We start from the raw sequence: 17,796 nt of genomic DNA, 5'->3' as shown, positions 1-17,796 counted from the left end.
GAAGTAATTCTTCATTAGATGTCAAGAATATGAGTGATAGGCAAATAGTATCTTTTGGAAGGAGGCTGGTAGTATTCAAGGGTCATTTATTTGTTAAAGAACTGCTTGATACCTTAGGCATGGCCCAGAGCAACTAAAACTTAAGTCAGGCATACAAATCCCTGGGATTATTAGCCAGATTTGGTTAAACTATGATTAGCCAGATTTGGTTATGAAAAAAAAAGAATTCATATGCAGCATATGTTTTCATTTACAAGTATTACTTAATTCATAATATTTTTGAAGCTTTTGATCATACTATAATATCCTCAATCAACAGACTAAAAAGTACAATTTCATTATGTGATCCAATAACTTTTTGACAATAAAAAAGGCCTTTCATTTTTGAAAAGACAGAACTCTAGTCTATACAAGTTATTAGAGCCCTATAATATAAGGCTCTAATAACAGAAATTAGAAAGTATCACTACACGGCCATAATAGACAATAAAAAAGTAATTACATTTATTAATTTGCTTAAAATGTATATCTATGAAAGAAAAAACATGTTATCTTAGAAATAAAAATCAGGATATATGAGAAAATAAGTTGTTGGTGAAAAGAGTACATGAGTTTAACACTTCATCGATCAATTGTCACTATTTTAAATACCTATCATTAACATGTTCTTTCACCAATATTCTACCCAGGAAATAACACTGAACTATTTCACATAAGAAAGAAACATTTTACATAAATGAACCACCACATAATTTAAAAACTTCATAAACTGAGCCTACTATCTGAGGTGCCTACAAAACATTTATTTGAAAAAATACTAAAGTCTTGGGTATTTTCCAGCAGTATTGTGAACAAAGCATCTAGAGAATGTGTTGACTGTAACACAAATCAGCATGTTAAATAACAAGCTTCATCTGACTTAGCAAAATGTTCCAACTTTTGGAACAGAAAATGACCTGCTGGACATTTCAAAGGTGCTAGAAATCACCCTACCAGGACAAATCCATACTTTAACAGGTCTAGAAAATGGATTATTCTTAATAAAATGGATAATTCCCTAGATCTTTTCAAAGTCACACAAAGTAAAAAATCAGAAATGAAAATATTGACAGGTTGGCTAAAGATAAAAAGCTCACCTGAAGCTCTCTTTCTTCAGAGTAACAATTATAATTTACTTTATAAAACATGTTTGAAAGAAAATGCTTTCTTTAAATTCTTCATTCAATGGCTAATAGCTACCAATGGGTTGTTAGAAAAAGTAAACAGTTATATAAGTTTGGATTATAAACCACTCTCTTAATAGAGAGCCAAGTGCACGTTTTTTTACTCTATAAGAAAATCTGCCAAAAGAAAACCACAAAATTTTTATTTAAAATATATGTAACTGGAGCTGGGGTTGTGGCTTAGCAGTAGAGCACTCGGCCTACCACGTACAGGGCCCTGGGTTCGATCCTCAGCACCACATAAAAAATAAAAATAAATAAAAGGAAGGTATTGTGTTCAACTACATCTAAAAAATAAATATAAAAAATAAATAAATAAAAATAAAATATATGTAACTAACTTTCAGACAAATACAAAACATTAAAGATTGAGAAAGCAAAGGTCAAATGATCTTTACCAAGATCTCCCAACCCAATCTATCTATGAAATAAATCAACAGATGAAGTCAAATCCTAGATAAATAATTTGATGAAATGCCCACAGCTAACACAGCAATAAAAGAAAAAATTCTGCTGTCACATAAAACTTTATAAGAGGTAATGATTCAAAGCTCTGAATGAACATTTATAGAATCAACATCAAGCTTTACAAAACTTTCCAAAGAGTGTGGGCTAACCTAAACAATCTTTTATAGATTCCCATTGTGTAGTTCCCATATTATAACATTCTACATTCATAGCTGAAAGAGAATTATCACTCTACAGTAATTTACATCGCAAGAAGGAAAATTCTACAAAACCAACAAAGTGTCACAGTGGCTGCTACTAGCCCCCTTTCTCACATACACACACAAGTTTTTCATTTGAAAGAGCTAAAAAGACCAATATTTACAGCATATGCTTAATTATGGTAGTTGGTGTTTTTCAAAAGTTTTATTAAAGACATCTGAGGACTTTTCAAATTTTAACTGTAACAAAAAAGTCAATTATTTGTACTTTCCAAATTAATATCCTATATGCTTTTACTGTGTTTTACATTGCTAAAATCAGAAGTATTTTTTTCCTACCTGGATTTATGTTGCCTACCATAGTACTTTATTTTAAGTGCTTTTTTAAAAAATATTAATTTTTTAGTTGTAGTTGGACACTATACCTTTATTTATTTATTTTTATGTGGTGCTGAGGATCAAACCCAGGACCTCACGCTTGCTAGGCAAGCACTCCTACCACTGAGCCACAATCTCAGCCCTTACGTGCTCTCTTTAAGGAATTTAAAAACCTTTCTAATGTAGAAACTCTTTTTTTAAATTTCTTTCTTTCTGCAAGGTAATCCCAATGCCTCTTCTTCAGAGGCTGAGGCAATAGGATCATAAGTTCAAAGCCAGCCTCAGCAAAAGACAGGTGCTAAGCAACTCAGTAAGACCCTGTCTCTAAATACAAAAAAGTGTTGGGGATGTGGCTTAGTCATTGAGTGTCCCTGACTGAGTTCAATCCCGAGTACCCAAAAAAACAAAACAAAAAACAATTTTTTTTGGGGGGGGGGGGATTTAATCCAGGGGTCTTTTATCACTGAGCTACATCCCCAACCCTTTTTATTATTATTATTATTTTCAATGTTCAGATGGGGTCTTGCTAAATTGCTTAGGGTTTCACTAATTGCTGAGCTGGCTTTGAACTTACAATCCTCTGGCGACAGCCTCCTGAGTTACTGGGATTACAGGCCTGGCTTCTATTTTAAATTTCAGAGTTTCACTGTCAGTTCTTCTTCTTCAGTACTGGGGCACTCTACCATTGAGCTATATCCCCAATTCCTTTTATTTTATATTTTGAGACACTGTCTCAATAAATTGCTGAGGCTGGCCTCAAACTTGCGATCTTCCTGTCTCAGGCCTTCACCCCCCACCCCCAACCCAATCCCCAGTAGCAGGGATGACAGTACACCACTACCTAGGCTTGTCACATGTTATCTTGTCAACTGAAGATGGCCTTTCACCAATGGCTTCAGGAAAGTCTCTGTGGCATCAAGCCAAACAACATGAGGAACAGAAATGAGAATATGTTTGTCTTATTTTCATGACTAAATTTGAGGAAGGGGACAGGGTGGAGATCTACAATGTCTTCTTAAGAAGGCCAGAAAAAGCTAAAGAACAACAATGTAATTTACAAAGTCTTAAAGAGGAAAGAAAACAAGCAGCTTCTCAGTACCTCAAAGAAAGAACATTGAATTCTTAGAAATCTATTAGAACTGCTTCTATTTGGCTCTGGCTTCCTCTAATCATTAACTTTAAGTGGCACATTGTTACGTTGCATGTATAAGCTGTATGTTAAAACTACAAACTGATATGAACTTACAGTCTCACAAATATCTTTCTTTCACAGCAAGTCTCATAGAAAAAGTTAAGGTTTTTGTTTTACAATTAGTTGTAAAAAGCCACATGCCAATACATGGTACTAAAAATTACACATATCAGTACTTACAAAACTTATGTCTTCATACTTATCTGAAGAGATTTCTAAGTACACACCAATAACACATAAAAAAGATATTAAAATTTCAGTCCAAAGTTACAACTTATAGCTAATACATTTTAAATTCAAAAAATAAGACTAGTCATAGTATCAAGGAATAAAATAAAGAAAAATGGGCTTTATCAGTTGACTGAAAATGGATGCAAAGTAGTTACAGTTTACTGATGAGAAACTGATTCTCAAATAACTAAAAGTGCCAAAACTGACCTCATACCATTTTTCAGGCATTTACACAAGACACTATACAGAACTTCAGAAGCAAAAAGAATGATTACCTATTAATTATGAATGATGCATATATCAAAAAGTTATTGTATAGCAATGTTTACCACAGTAATATTTAAAATATTATTTATTCACAGCACCATGGAACTTGATTAAGAAAAAAATTACCACTAAGCCAGTAACATTACCTGGAAACATACTGTTAGAATAAATGGGTAAAGTAATATGAATTTTAAAATGTTTTATTATAAAATCAAGAAAAGCACACATTACTCATACCAGGAAGAGGCTGAATTTCAGTACAGCAATCATCTTTAAATTGTTTGATTATTATAAAATTTAAAATGTTCAGGGAAAAATAATCTATTTCCTTCCAGTCGTTTTAATGTATATTTTATTAAACAATCAAAATACATGTATAACCTGACATATCCATTTGTTCTTTCACAGGGTATCTTAACTACTATTTTAAATAACAATGTACTGGGCTGGGATTGTGGTTCAGCAGTAGAGCGCTTGCCTAGCACATGCGAGGCCCTGGGTCCGATCCTCAGCACCACATAAAAATATTGAGATAAATAAATAAATAAAAATATTGTGTCCAATTAAAAAATAAATATTAAAATAAATAACAGTGTACTGCCGTTCAGTGGGTGAATGGATGAAGAAACCGTAGTACATACACACAAGGGAATATTACTCAGCAATAAAAGATAATAAAATCAGGGCATCTGCAGGTAAATGGATGGAGTTGGAGAATATAATGCTAAGTTAGCCAATCCCAAACAACCAAATGCTGATATAAGGAGGCTGATTCATAATGGGATTGGGAGGGGGAGCATGGGAGGATTAGATGAACTCTAGATAGGGCAAAGAGGTGGGAGGGGAAAGGAGGGAGATGGGGGTAGAAAAGATGGTGGAAGGAGATGGACATCATTACCCTAAGTACATGTACGAAAACACAAATGGTGTAACTATGCTTTGTATACAATTAGAGATATGAAAAAGCGTGCTCTCTACGTGTAATATGATTTGTAATGCATTCTACTGTCATATATAACAAACTGGAATAAAAAATAAATTAATTTAAAAAACAATGTACCATTTTACTATGTGCATATCTTTACTGGACTGCTGTTTTTCCAATTTTTTTCACCATTTATTCAAGTTGCAATGAACATTTTCATATAAACGGGTTTTTCACATTTTTAATTTTCTTAGTATAGCATTCCCAGAAAGGAGACTTTGATAATGACAAATACTGCCAAGTGGTGCTTGGCAGGGTGCAGTTGTTCAGTTCTTATTAATACACCCACAAGATACAAATATTTTCAGATTTAAAGTTTCAAAATCAAACTGTAATAGAATGAGGATGACAAATGTAGAATACAAAGGAACAAATTTGGAAATAAGATAATCAACTCAATTTGAGGTACCGTGGGGCAAAAAATATAGAAATCATTCCACAGTTCAAAATATGGGTTGAAAGCTCAAAACTGTGTAGGAGACACTATAGATTCAATCTTCTGAATGAATACATAAACCGTGAATAAAACTACTGGGCAGTTTAATGGGAATAATTTTACTAGAACAGAATGGATAGAACTACACTGAATAAATGTTGAAGAAATTTGGAAGAAACAGAAAAAGGAAACATTCATAGATTTGAGGAGGCCCACTTGTAAATGGCTGCTTAAGATCCCAGAAAGTTGAGAATGTTACAAGGTTAAAGAGAAAGAATCAAGAGAAAGGGGGTACTTGACATTCTTGGACAAACTAAAGATATGAAAAACACAATCTAGAATTTAATCCACATACAGAATAAGGAGTCATCTTTGAGGGATGAAGAACCATTTCTTTCCTTGAGAAAGGAATAAAAGCACACTTGTGTATACTGTTTGCACTAGATTCAGAAGCTCATGCACACTGACCTCAGTACAGGAAACAGCATGGTTTTCACAAATCAAATGTGCAGATGATACATTTACAAGTATTTGGTCAGGTACTTGTAAAACTAGACAATAAAGATGTCATACTTCAAGTAAGGTATTTAAGTGAAATATAAGCATGTCAGTATTTCACTGCTTTTATAATAACATATTTGATTCCCCAATAACCTGTTATGCACTTGCAATATAAAACCTGTAGACCATGGTCCCCAACCTGAAGGAACAATTCAGATACTTTCACAAATGTTTTAATTATAAACTTTCCCAATAATGGTCTGTAACTTCTAATAATCATGAAGTGAGATACTTCATCTTCTTCCAATCTAATTAACAGGAAACAATTTCAGGCTAGATATATCATTTGCAAGAAAACACTTTAAAGAGATTTTGCAAGTTAAATAGCCACTAGAAAGCCAGGAGTGGTGGTGTACACCTGTATCTCAGCTGCTCAGGAAGCTGAGGCAAGAGGATCCCTTGAACAATTCTTTCCTTGAGAAAGGAATAAAAGCACAAGGCCAATGTAGGCAACCATGACAAGACCCTATCTCAAAAAAAAAAAGAAAACAACGAGCCACCAGAAATACTTTCAGAAATGCCACACTAGGCTTAAACAGGACAACTGGCAAGTCAAACACTCCAAGAATTTTCTATTCAAAGCTATTGGCAGCAATTATTTTACAATCCCAACACTCCCTAAGTGAGCTTCCATACAGAATTCACTTTTAAATACATATGTTTAAAAATATCAAAATGTCACCAAATTGTCAAGTTTCATTATGTAGATTATACATAATTATAGTAGGGGTAACAACATAATACATGCCCTGTGTATACTTCTACTTTAGGGGGCCCAGGATAAATCAGGCTGGATGTGTAACTCAGTGGTACAGTGTTTGCCTAAGACATAGCAAGCCCTAGGGTGGATAAGTAGCACTGCAAAACAAAACAAAAAGTCTATTTTTAATCTACACAAATGAAGTAACATCTCTTTCATATAGTGGTTTCAAGTAAGTTACAGCTTGTAATTTCAACAATCTTAAAAGTACCTTTCAAAATGTTTTTGCTTTTAATCTTCCTTCCACAGGTTGGTAAAGGAATGAAGTTTGGAGGACATTGCATTCCACATATAGGAGGAAGAAATATAGTTAGAAAAGGCAAACCAGGGCTGGACACAGTAGCACACACCTGTAATCCCAGGGGCTCAGGAGGCTGAGGCAGGAGGATCGTGAGTTCAAAGCCAGCCTCAACAAAAAAAGTGAGGCGATAAACAACTCAGTGAGACCCTGTCTCTAAATAAAATACAAAATAGGGCTGAGGATGTGGCTCAGTGGTTGAGTGCTCCTGAATTCAATCCCCGGTACCAAAAAAAAAAAAAAAAAAAGAAAGCAAACCTAACACAATTTTCTCAATAAATATGAGAACTGTGCATGTCAGAAAGAACATGGGAGAACAAGAAAACTGGATTACTAACTAGAACTAAAAAATAGGACCTTCTCTTGATTTAAATTAACATAGTATATTTATATAAGACAATTATACTATTGGCTGCACATAGTGACACAGGCCAGTAACTCCAGCAACACACAAGACTGAAACAGAAGAATCGCAATTTTGAGGCCAGCCTGGCACCACAGTCAGCCCTTGTCTCAAAATATAAAAGAAAAATCATGCAGCTTAGTAGTATAATGCTTTCCTGGCATGTACAAGGCCCTGGATTTGATCCCCAGTACTGGTAAGAAAGGGAGAAAGAACTTTATCAATTTTATTTTTGTTATAAACTTTTTTTATCAAGGCTAACCAGTTTGATAGTCTAATTGTTTGATTTTGCTATACTGAGAATAGAACATGTACTAGATAAAATATTTTTTAACCAGGAACGGAGGCATACGCCTGTAATTCCTGCAGCTCAGGAGGCTTAGGCAGGAAGATCTGGAATTCAAGGCCAGCCTTATCAACTTAGTAAGGCCTTAAGCAACTTGGACCCTATCTCAAAAAATAAAAAGGGCTGGGGATGTGGCCCAGTGGTTAAGCATCCCTGGGCCCTGGGTTCAATCCTCAGTACCAAAAAAAAAAAAAAAAAAAAAAATGGTTTTCATAAAAAATATTTTATAGAAGGGAGAGCAGTGGAGTAGGGGAAGGGACTAGAAGGGGAGAGGGAGGAAGAAATGGGAAAAGTGAGGAACCAGGGATATGAAATTAACCAAATTAAGGTATTAAGGTATATGCATACATATATAACTACATCACAATGAATTTTACTTTTATATATAACTATAATGCACCAATTAAAAAATAGGAAGGCCAACATTATACAGGAAAGGCAGCAGAAGGAGGAAGGAGAAGAGAGAAAGGGGAAGTACTGGGAATTGAAATGGAGCAAATGATCTTATATAAATTTATGAATGTCCAAAAACTCCACTATTATGTATAATTACAATGCACTAATAAAAAACCGCTTAAAAATATTTTATCAGGGGCTGGGATTATAACTCAGTGGTATAGCACTTGCCTAGCATGTGTGAGGCAGTGGGTTAAAGTCTCAGCACCACATATAAATAAATTTTTTAAAAGTTGTTGACCATCGACAACTATAAAAATATTTTTTAAAAAAATATTTTATCATTTTTGTATCTGCTATAATAAAATTTTATTTTTCTGTGGCTAGTCTATGACCCAGCTACAAAAACTACTTAAAACATACTAAATAGAATACAAATCCAATATTTTAACCCAGTATTATCCTTATCTAATTTTATATTAAAACATAAACTACAATTAATATGCTGCAGGGAAAAAGAATAACAATGATACTAATACTGTCTCCACCAAAACTGTCTGATTACACTTGACTCAGAACATGATTTCTGCCATTTTAAGAATGTAATAAAGCACAGCATCTAGCCACGGGCTATATGGCAACATAACCTATAATTTTCATTGTGATTTTATGTCACCAAACCCTATTTAATTTCCCAATAGAAGTTTTAATAAATTATATACTTAAAGCCCTCAGAATTACTAATATAAATTATATTTTGGAAGCTATGTCCCTGGAAAGTCAGGTTCAATTTTCAATGTTATCACTCTATCTAACTTATTAACTATTTAAAACTGTAGCATTATATATCTAAAGTCATAGAGTTTACCAAACCTACAAGATTCTCCTTGTATTATTGAACATACAAAACACAGTTGAAACATACAAATATGAAATGTTTGGGCCTTAACATTTCATGTAACTGCTTCATAAGACAGGAAACATTTTATAAGTGAGTTATTTCCTGCAAATGTTTCAAAATTTACAATTTTGTTTTTAAAATGTCTAAAATATTTTGTATAAATTTACTAATAATTTACAACAAAGTATGGGGAAGTTAAAGAATTTGAAGTTAATAAAAATGTTTTTAGCAAATCAAACACTTTTGTTAATTTTTAAGGTAGAATAACTGGCTACTTAAATACAACTAAGTTTTAATCAAACATTAAGACAATTTTCTTGGTAATTCATATGTAATCAAATGTAATTTATAATAAATAGCTATAAAATTTTTAAAAGGGAATGACACTCTAATAATCTGATCATTTTAATCCCTATTATAACTAAAAATTTTTGTTCCAATTAGAAAATGTGCTCTAGCATTATCAATCATGGGGGGATGAAAGGAATTACATGTGACCAACTCTGGCAATTCTTTACTTTCAATAAGACCAAAAGGTAACACAAAACAATCAATCTATCACAACTTAGATTTTTGTCCAAAAGACAAAAGTTATAGCTCAAAAGAGCAAATACTACATTTCCCTTTATTCTTCTTCCTGAAATTAAGTCTCCAACTTTTTCTTTTAAGTGTAATCCTATTGTTTAAAAAGAAAGAAATAAAGATTAACAGAAAAGAAAATGAAAGGTAAAAATAAATCTGGATATCTAGTCATTTAAAAAAAGAGATACTTAGATATCTAGTCATTTAAAAAAAGTATACTTCCAGGGTAGAGGACATGCTTGTCATATGCCAAGCCTTGATTCCATGTCCACCACCAACAACAACAACAAAAAAAAAAGGTGGGGGGGATGTTTACGTCAGAAGGTAAAATGGATTTTGTGACAGGTATCAAAAGTCTTGAGTTTTATTCATAGTTTGAAAAACCTAAATTCATATAGTATTATATGTAGCTTAGTTTTGTTTGTTTGGGTTTCGTTTTTGGTTTGGGGTACTAAGGATTGAACCCAGAGGTGCTTTACCACTGAGCAACATTCCCATCCTTTATTTTATTTAATTTTTTTATGTGGTGCTAGAGATCGAACCCAGTACCTCATGCATGCTAGGCAAGTGCTCTACCACTGAGCCACAACCCCAGCCCCCCCAATCCTTTTTATTTTTCACTTTATTAACTTATTTATTTTAATGAGGTATGTATTTTCAATGTTATCCCTCTAACTTATTAACTATTTAAAACTGTAGCATTATATATCTAAAGTCATAGAGTTTACCAAACCTACAAGATTCTCCTTGTATTATTGAACAGACAAAACACAGACAGCAGAATGCACTTTGATTCACTGTACACAACTTTTCATTTCTCTGGTTGTACTCATTATAGTGTCACACCATATGTGGAGTCATACTTGTACCTAGGGTAATGATGTCCATCTCATTCCACCATATTTCCTGCCCCCATGTATCCTCCTGTTATTTTTCATTTTGAGACAAGGCCTCCCTAAATTGCTGAGGTTGGCATGGAACTTGCAACCCTTCTGCCTTAGTCTCCAGAGTCACTGGGATTTCAGGTGCGAACCACCGCACCCAGCTTTAGTATTATTAAGGATCTTCAAAAACTAAAAATGAATCTTATAAGTTATATTTTATGCTTTCCATGCTTCTGATTTCAGGTTAGGTCTATAAGATTTTTTCAAGTTATATGAAAAGTTTATCACCTTTAAGTTCTACATTAAGGGAAACTGTTTCAGATTGAAGACATAAAACTAAGGACAAAGAAAGAGGCAGGGAGGAAAAAAAGGATTTTAAAAATTAAGTTATTTCACAAGACTGATTATTGAGTAGATATCACCAGTTTATTCCTGGTCATTCCCTGAAGCTATCACAAATTTTTCTGTCTTTATTAACTATGTGAACTCTGATCTCTAGCAACATGAGCACTTAAACATATTTGGTCTCCCAAATCTAATTAAGCCTAACTCTTCCCCCTACTATTTCCCAGCTTCGCCCTTCTTACTTGCCTCACATCCTCGTTCCTAATCAGACTCCCAGGGGAGTGAAAATTTTCACTTTAGAAAATTAGAGAAATCATATGATTTGAGTTAACAAAATACATTTAAGATCAAAAGTACTGTCCTTGGTTTCTTTCATTTCAAAAACTTTCTGTTGGCAGGGGGTGACAAATGCCTGTAACACAGCAATTTGGGATGCTGAGGCAGGAGGATCACAAGTTAAGGCCAGCCCCGGCAACTTAGTAAGACCCTGTCTCAAAATAAAAATAAAATAAGGCTGAAGACATAGCTCATTGGCAAAGCACTTGTCAAGCACGCATGAGGCCTTGGGTTCATCCATTACTGGAAAAAAAGGAAACAAAAAACAAACAAAAACTTTGTTGGAAAACAAGAGCTTTCTAAAGTACCGACTTGGCATTAACTACCCATTAAGACAAATTTAGCCTGGCATAGTGACATATGCCTGTAAGCCCAGTGACTTGGGAGGCTGCAGCAAGAGGACTACAAGTATGAGGCCAGCCTGGACAACTCAGCAAGACAATTTCAAGGGGTGGCAGGGGTTTGGCTGGGGATATAGCTCAGCAGTAAAAGTACCCATCCAGTACCATGGGGTGGAAAAAAAGACCAAGTAAATCTGCTCAGTGTCCCCAAACCACAGAAGCCACCCTAAAAATACAATCTTGACAATACTCATCTCTTCTAATTTCCTCACAAGTAATAAAAGCAGAAGCTCTTGGTCCCTAACATAACAGTGGTATCTCAGAATCAAGGCAATATGCTGTCTTTGTTTAGCGACATTGGCCCAAGTACCAACTGAGAACAGCCTGATCCCCTAAAAAACTCAAGGTCTAATTTGACAAGCACTTATATAAAATTTACAACACATATTCTCCAAATATCTATTCTACTTTGGTCCAAAATGAATGAGATCCTAAAGACAGCTATGACAAAGCTGTAGCAGCAGCACACTAATATTGTTTTTCCCCAAACCACTCTTAACTGTCCCAACCCAACCGAAAGAAGTAAACTATATATACTTCCTTAAGTTGAAGACACATACTCTGACTATCCTAAATCTCCAATGATTCAAAACTATCCTTATTCAAGTTATGTTAAGTGCTTAAAGGTACTAGGCAAAAAATATGTCTCCCCCACCCCTTTTAGTACTGGAGATTTAACTCAGGGCGCTTCATCACTGAGCCACATCCCTAGTCCTTTTTATTTATTTTTTATTTTGAGACAGGGTCTGGCTAAGTTGCTTAGGACCTTACTAAGTTGATGAAGCTAGCTTTGAACTTTTGATCCTCCTGCCTCAGCCTCCAGAGCCCCCAGGATTACAGGCATGTGCCACCATGTCCAGCAGCATATGTCTTTTAAACAACTGGATCCAGAATCAGTAAGGGCATTTAAGATAATTTCTCTTGAATTACATTTGTATCATATAAAATTTGCCCATGACAAAGTTTCCTGCAAAAATTTTCTTTGTTCCCACAAAGAAAAATAATACTATATCCCAGTTACAGAGTAGAGGAAGGTGAGTAACTTTAAAAATAAAAAAATAAAATAAAAAGTTGATATAGTCTTCCATTTTAACAAGTTTTAGTAGTTTGTCCTCAGAAGTAACTTCCAAGTTCACCATACCACATTGGAAGTCTCGATTTCAAACATTAAGAAACTAGGACAGCTGCAACCCACAAATTTTAAACAGAAATATTTATTTTGGCAGCAACAATAAAATGATATATCAACTTATTCTGTGTCCCCTAATAGTTAGGACACATAAATTAGTAGAAGGATATTTTAAATATGGAGAATTTCAAAGTTCTTTAGAAATCCTTTAATCTACATGTTGCCATGACATCTTTTCACATCCAAACGCAGGTAAAGTTGTAATGGCAACTACATCTCTATGCCTTTGAATTAACCATCAATAGTGTAACTCTAGTCTACCTATCATCATACTTGCTGAACTGCTACAATGAGAACAGCATTTAGTAAGTTAACTCCTCTTACCTGACAAACTTAACTTCAACAGTGACCAGAATCATTTTTATCATTCAAATGGAAAATAATATTCAAACAAGTATGCCATTTACATGAATATGAATCATGTTTGAGTAACAATATTTCCACATTCTGAAGTTAGCATTTTCCCCTTCCTCCTTCCATATTACTTCAGTGTTCATGAATCAATATTTAAAAACAAAAGTTCAATCAAAAAGTTAATTTAATAGCTGATGTTTTTTAAAGTTGCAAGAAAAGAAAAAAGAGCTGGGCATGGTGGTACACGCCTGTAATCCCAGTACTCTGGAGTTTGAGGCCAGAGTATCACAAGTTGAAGGCCAGCCTCAGTAACTTAGCAAGGCCCAAAGCAACTTAGGGAGAACTTGTCTCAAAATAAAAAGGGCTGGGGATGTGTTCATTATTAAGTGCCCCTGGGTTTAATCTCTGGTTTGAAGAAAAATAAATAAAATAAGAATAAAAAGTGTCGGGGATGTAGATCAGTGGAAAAGTGCTCATGGGTTCAATTCCCTTACCAAAAAAAAAAAAAAAAAAAAAAAAATCTTTCAATACTTTAAATGTAAAGCCTATATATCAGCGCCATACTTGCTACTTTATGGTATCCTACGACAGAACATCTAAAAAATTAAAATAATATGATCTACAGCTTCTTTTTAAGCATGTACAAACCATCCACTTTAATGTGACTTTAAAACCCCATGCCCAGAAGCTAATGACTGGTTTATAAACAAGATAATGAGTAGTTCAATGGAAAAAATATTATGACAATAAACTACGACTGTCTCACCATGTTATGATCTGCTTGCCTAATATGTATGTTTAGCTACTGTAGTCAGCAATGTCCAAATATAAATTTGAAACATTTAATGGCCAGCCTGTTCTAGACTTCAGGCTCACCTTACCTGTTTAAAACATAGTTTTTAAATATACAGTTCTCCACAAATATTTTTTTCTTAGAAAAAAGTGGGGAGTAGGGAAGGACCTAAGGAACAAATTTTCCATAAATACAAAAAAAACACCCCAAAATCAAATATTTTTGCACATCTTTACCTTAACACACATAAAAATAATTTTTAAATGTTAGGAAAACAAAGCTCATACAGGTTAAGCATTATATTTCATAAAATACAAGTTCCCTACACATTATGAATGCAGCCATGAATATACCAAGAAATGCCTTGCTGACTTAAAAGAACTCTGGTTGGTCAAATTTCAATTACTAGTAAGTGGCATGAAGGCATAAAATAATCAATAAAATTATAAAAACAATTTTAAAGGTCGATCATATTTTGTTTACTTAAAATACTAAGCTTAATCATGATCTATCTAAACCTTATCATTGCTCATTGTATAAAATTAGCACTGCACTTGCAAACATAAGCAGAATCTAGACTTATCAAACATATGGTGAGATTTGTCCAGCTTCGGAAATACTAAATGTGTATGGAAGATTAAAATATTTTTTCTTGGGAAACAAACAACCCTCCCACCCTGATTAAAAGTTTTCATCAAAAATCTGATCAGAAAGAAAGGGAATCAAAATCAAAATCAACCCGGCAATCAAAATCTTGACGTTAACTGAAATGGTCTGAGTATAAGCATTCCCATTTTAGAAACTACAGCGAAAATAGAAAAATAAATAAATAAACCAGCCGATCTCCAAACAACTAGAAGGTCCGCCTAAGCACAGACTGGTTTACCAGCTAACTTCCCCAGCCCGGTACCAGAGAGACCACAAAACAAAGTTGACAATACAACCAACCATGAGCTTTGCTGTAAACTGGACGATAATCTGAAATCTGGGTGGGGGGGGGGGCTGGGGGGGGCTGTGCTGTTGCTAATAGAAGCAGCGAACTGACAGGTGGAAAAATAAATTCCCCAGCAGGCCAGCAAGAGGTTGTGAAAACACGGTTCAAGGACTGAACGTGTTGTGACTACTCTGTAACAGGTCCAAGGTAATTGACGCACACACCCTTTAGCGCAATTCCTCCAGCACGGAGGAGACTGGGAAACAGGCTTTCCCGAGAGCCACATACCATTTTAAAACAGCAGTCTCCTCCCCGACAGGAAAACCGGCATTCTCATCCCAAGTCTTTCCGCGACTTCTCCCAGTGCGGCGAAGGAAAGCGGGCGACAGCCACCGTAACGAGAGAAGCCGGCAACAGCCCCGCCGCGCGGCCGCCACGCCTTCCTCCCGCCGCCGCTGGGGACGCAGAGCCGCGGATCACATTTCTCCTCCCCAACAATCACACGCACGCACGTCCCAAGAGTTGACACCCTCCAAACCCGCGGTTCCGCGACGCCGGTGACGAGGCCACAAAGCCCAGGGCACAGCCCCTGGCCGGGGCACTCCGGCGGCGTGCGTGCGCGTGTTTGTGTTTGTTCTCCTAATGAAAGGAAAGAGGTCTCCGTAGTTACGGCCTAGGGCCGCGCAGGGGAAGAGCGGCTCCCCCTGTGGGGTTAAACAAAACTTCGGTTGCTGGGAAGAGCCGTTGCGCAACCTTGGCAGGAGGAGGCCGGGACCGCCCGGCCCAGCCAAGGCGGCTTCCCGGAGGCTGCGCCACCGCGTGCAGGAACCACGCGCGGCCCCCGCGTCCGGGGGCCTCGGGCCTGGCGTGGCGCCGGCCTCAGAGGAGCCGCTGGGGCTGGGCCACACGGCGGGAGCTGGGGCTGAAACCCGGGGTGCGAAGGCGCCGGGGATGCAGATGGGGACACCTACGCGCGACGGGGGCGGGCCGCTCCGTGGGGGGGGGGGGGATCTGGGCCCACCCGGGTCCGACAGGCGGGTCCGCTGGTCACCCAGACGCAGGCCCCCGATCCTCCCACCCGGGCGCGGGTGCTCCTCGCCCAACTCCCTTACCTTCCTAGAGGCCCGCGCTCTCCCCTCTTCGGGCGGCCGCAGCCCTGAGCATGTCCGGGGTGGGTCGCGGGGCCGTGCCGGGAACAGGGAGCCAGGCGCTTCAGCAAGCGGCACCACCCAGCCCGGGCTCAGCCCCTCTCCGCGGCCGCTGCCATCTTGTCCTGGCGGCTGAGAGGAAACCGCGAAACACCCTCCCCCGACCGCGGCTGCTGCTGCTGCTCTGGCTGAACGCCGGGCCCGTCTCCCTCATCTTCCTTCCCGGGGATCTGGGGTGGGAACAGCTAGACTGGGGCCGGGGAGAGTGAGAAGCCGGCCGGCCGACCTCCGGCAACTGGGCCTACGAATGGCGCGGGATGCGGGGCCCACGGCGGTTGGGCCCCATTCCTGAAGCCCCGAGAGCTGCGAGAGGAGGAAAAGGAAGACAGCCGGAGAGGCGGCGACGGCGAGGCCCGCAGCTCGGTCTCGGGGCGCCGCGCTGCCGGCAGTCGTCACCAAGGCAGCTGCTGCCGGCCGCCCCAATCTCGGGCCCCTCCTCCGCGCCTGCCGATCTCGGCCGCCGCCTCCGCAGCGCCACCGCCCGCCCGGCCGCGCTGCGCACCGAGCCCGGGCGGCCCCGCTTGGCTCGGGCCGCGGCGCCTCCGCGAAGCCCCTCCCCGGGGTCCGCCCGCAGCCGCGCCCTTGTTGCTCGGAGCCCGCCGGGTTGCTAGTGCGGTCCAGACCGGAGCTCCCTCACGCCATCCCTCTGGCAAAAGAATCATCCGCCAGCCCCTCTCTGCGGTTCTGAACCTCACTCAAAGCCCACTCGGCCAAAAATACAGATTTAAGAGAAGATCCTGACACCCAAAGAGAGGATTGAAACACGGAAGCAGGATTTTACAGGCCTTTCCAGATCCCGTAATCATAATTCCCCTTTCTATCCTTGGAAGTGTTTCTTGGCAGGTTTTTTTTTTTTTTCTTAAGGGTTCAAAAATAAGAAAAGGAGAAACGCTTAGTCAAATGAACAACCTCGATCTTTTCAGAGGTCCTTCCCAGTCCCCAACCCAAAACGTCCAGAAACTTGTAAATACAGGCTAAAGCATAAGGGAAAGGCCCTCTTGGAAATTTTCCAAAAGCACCTCTGCAGTCCAAAAGCCCATAATTGTCAAGTTTGCCCACCTCTACATGGATAATTCTCCATTGAGTTAGTTCCACCCCCAGAGGCTAGTTTCCTCGCTCCTGGAGACTAGGAAATCAACAGAATGGCCCATTTCAACCCACGTAATCATAGAACCATAGAATTTTAGAGATGAAAAACCGTAGCGATCCTAAGTCCAAATTCCTACGCTAAGATAGAGGTTCAAAGTTTAGGAGACCTGAACAGGGTTCTAGAGCAAGCCTCTGGTCTCTACTCCCTCCCTCCAACTTTTCCCTAGGAAAGAACTGACCTTTAAGCACCCATCCTTAAGAGTCAATTTTCTTTGGCACCTGTTTCTTCTGGTTCCTTATGTTCTGAATTAATGTCTAACCTTTGGGGAACCCAAGCACCTTTCCCTCAGGGATGGAAGTGACCTTCTTTGCTTCCTACCTTCCTGTGGACTGAGTTTCCCATGAATGTATTTATTCCCAGACATTTTCTATTGCAGTATCTGGGGGCCGGGCAAAGGGAGTGACAACTTGCTGCATATATAATACTATATATTTTTTCCTTGCTGCTTTTCAAAGAGGAGAGAAGAGTTTTTGGAGAAAGCCTTTCAAAGAAAGGGTTTAGTATATCCTGAGGCCACTGGAAATAACATTTTCAAATGAGGGGTGGGTTTTTTTTTCAACTAAGTAAAAAAAAGT

At 38.2% G+C, this 17,796-nt stretch overlaps 1 protein-coding gene across 5 annotated transcripts in view; it reads right to left on the bottom strand.

The window, feature by feature from the left end:
• HIPK3 (homeodomain interacting protein kinase 3) overlaps positions 1 to 16,113 on the bottom strand; it is a 91,403-nt gene extending 75,290 nt beyond the window's left edge. For 4 of the 5 annotated variants that reach the window (XM_081279973.1, XM_081279976.1, XM_081279975.1 and 1 more), the window contains exon 1: positions 15,976 to 16,113. The gene's annotated coding sequence lies outside the window, so the exon portion shown is untranslated. Of the gene's footprint in view, positions 1 to 15,151; positions 15,533 to 15,975 lie in introns of those variants that run through there. The other variant, XM_081279974.1, reaches the window with a different exon arrangement.
• Between the last annotated feature and the right edge of the window lie 1,683 nt (positions 16,114 to 17,796).

The sequence above is a fragment of the Spermophilus citellus genome (genome assembly GCF_964194105.1).
Source record: "Spermophilus citellus genome assembly, chromosome: 2".
Classification (NCBI taxonomy): Eukaryota; Metazoa; Chordata; class Mammalia; order Rodentia; family Sciuridae; genus Spermophilus; species Spermophilus citellus.
Note: the sequence above shows the minus strand (reverse complement) of the source record. Positions and strands in the feature narration are given on the sequence as shown.